Genomic DNA, 3235 nt, shown 5'->3' with positions numbered 1-3235 from the left:
GGAACATCTAGCAGCTAAAGAGCCAGATATGTGGACAAACAACATAACTGTGTTGCTTTGTGTCTGCTGGATGTGGAACTTACATTACGACACCGCATCACAATGAAACTTTACAAGCTGAAAGTAAACAGAAATACGAAGCGTTTTTTGATTTAATTTATGGTATTTTACTTTTTAATATGCAAATAAGGTAGTTCCTCATTAGATATGCGCTCTCGCAAATCTCACAAATCCATTTTGCAGCACATTGAAGAGTCAGATTGATGTTGTTGGTTATTGTGATAAATATTTACAGAACGGTTTATCAAAATATTGTTTTTCATGGATTAACTAACCACTCATATGTGTATAACCCCCCACATATTTACTGATAAATTGCCACATAAAATGAAGATTTATTTAAAATAAAACCTCTGCACACGTCTGGCTGTGCGTCCTAAGAAACAGTGAAGTTATGATGATCTAACGGCCTTGAAGGGCGAGGAAAATGACTTGGCGTACAGGAAACATGTCGTTTTGAGAAAACAGCTGTTAAAGATAAGGTGATGAAAAAACAACACACTGTCACATGAACATATATACACCAATACATCTTATTTACAAATTTTAAGCTATCAAACATGTAAAATGCAAAAGAGATGATTTTAGTCAAATCACCAAGCCACTTTAATTAATTTCAGATGAGTCTGTTACTTCATTTCTTCCAAGATATACAAGTTTTAAATTAACAAAAGAGACTATGCGCATTAAAAAGTGGAGAAACATGATGCAGAAGCCTCAGTGCACCAGGGCTCACTAAATGTTTCGTGGAGGATGAAAATGATGTGAATAAAACGCTACGTTCTTTACAGTCACCAGATCTCAACCCAGTTCACATTAATTAATGATTTGTTTTTTGTTTTGTTTCACTGCTATTTTGGGTAGAGCAAGGGGAAAGAAACTGTTAAGTATTAAGCGCAGCGACAATAAACTTGAGCTTCAGACTTCACCTTTATTTTTCAGTCAGAGAATAAAGTGTAAAGTGTTTTAATAATGCCAGTGAGCTCACTATATAGTGCTCTACATTCACTACTCCCTACATTAGGAGAGTAGTGAATGAGTGGGGATTTCGGACACTGCCATTGTTTTTTTGACATAACAATTTTGTATTATTTAACCACCTTCATAACTATAAGATCAATTTATTGCTACTGTGTATAATTGACCCGAAAAACTAAAATATACATGTATTGTGTAAACAATCCTGTACTTGAGTAAAAGTATGATCCCCTTGCTAAATATTACAAACAATGGTATTAATTATAAACACGTTGTCCTTTCAATAATTTTTAAGTTACTCAGTTATATGTGTGTGTGTCAGTGGTGGTTTTTTTGTGCTGTAGTTGTTGAGCTGGAGCTCACGTTTAAATATTTTGTATCTTGAGTGCAAATAAAGATTATTTTCATTGTGGATTAAACTACAGTTTATTTTCTCTATTAATCGATTTTTGAAATTCTGAAAATAGTGAGAAATGCCGTCAGTTAACCGGAGCCTAAACTGTCAAAGTCGATCTAATAATCCTGTCAGCTGTACTTGTATAAAATATCGGGGAGTTTAATTTATAACAAAGCATATTTTATTAAGTCTTAAAGTCTTAAAAAGCTTAAAGTAACTGAAGCTCTCCGATAAATGTAGTGAAGTAAAAAGTACAATATTTCTCTCTCTTTTATGATGGAGTAGAAGTTTTCATAATAATATCATCATAAATTTAAAAATATGACAGAATATAAGCTTGTTTTTTTTTAGCTTAAGTTACTCTTTTTTGGACAATTCACATTTGTTTCTTCTAATTGCATTGCATGTTTTCTTAATGTGACCAGACGTCCCTGCAAAACCAGGGACAGTCCCTTGTTTTGGTGGCTTGTCCCCGTCTGGAGCTGTCCCCGGAAATGTCTTCATCAAACAGACATAACGTGCAAATAAACATCACTTTATGTCCGCGGTAATAGCAAAAGTATGTCTTTGTGACACTTTAATGTTTCTTTTAACGTAATAATCATAATTGTGGCCAAATTAAAATGAGTGTGCAGTTTATAGCGTAACCAGGCCTGACATTTATACGTGATTATACACAATAATAGAAGCCTGCTGTTGATGATGGATTATGTGTTTGGCAGGCCTATGTCTAATATCCTTGTTTATATTTGGAAAACAGACTGTAGCCTATAATTAACAAGACTTACTGCTGAGTTATATATAAAATAAAGACACGTTCTCTTTTGCAATTATCCTTATGACTGCAGTATGTAACTTGCTGTTCCTTTAAATGGCCAATACATTTAACGTAACTCATGTAGTGCAATATTCCACTTGCCAGAAAGTGATTGAAGCCTCTGCTTATTGACTGAAACATAGTGACTTGAGTTATATTTGACAGATTATAAAACCGAACTTGTCCCCCTTTTTTTATTTCATATATAATAACATTAATATTTTTTAAGACCACCAAACCAAAAATGTCACATTTTCATTTCAGATTATCTTAACGTGCAAATAAACGTTTCTCAAAGCATTTTTATTTGTTAGTCAACATTTCTTGCTGCAAGCTATTTTTCAGAATACTTTTAACAAATGCTTTCAAAAAGTGATGGGGACAACGACAAATAATATTAATAACCGAGTAAACAAAAATAAATGAATAAATATTCCTAAAAGTTTGTAATGTAAAATATAATCTAACTGTGTGTAGGATAAACACTTTGTTTATAACATAAATACTTAATAAACACTATGTCTCCTCATTCTGTCCAGTTAAATATGGTGTGCCTCAGGGGTCGGTCTGAGGACCCATTTTGTTTTCCTTGTATCTGCTTCCCCTTGGACATATTATCCATAAACATGGTATTTCTTTTCATATTTATGCTGATGACACACAAATATACTTGCCCGTCAGATCCACAGACCCTGGAATGCTGAGTTCACTTAACAACTGCCTTTGTGAAGTTAAAAAATGGATGTCAAATAATTTCCTCCAGCTGAACTCAGACAAAACAGAAATCCTGGTCATCGGGTCCCAGCAGATGGCAAATCAAATACTGCCATCTGCTGGTTCCCTAGTAAATCACATTAAGCCTGTGGCAAAGAACCTTGGTGTCTGGTTTGATAGTAATTTAAATTTCGAGCAGCACACCACAAAGCTTGTTCAATCATGTTTTTATCAACTTAGAAATATAGCAAAAATTCAATCTATGTTAA

Source organism: Micropterus dolomieu, linkage group LG08 (genome assembly GCF_021292245.1).
Source record: "Micropterus dolomieu isolate WLL.071019.BEF.003 ecotype Adirondacks linkage group LG08, ASM2129224v1, whole genome shotgun sequence".
NCBI classification, from domain to species: Eukaryota; Metazoa; Chordata; class Actinopteri; order Centrarchiformes; family Centrarchidae; genus Micropterus; species Micropterus dolomieu.
The sequence above is the reverse complement of the archived record's forward strand: the minus strand, read 5'-3'. Positions refer to the sequence as shown.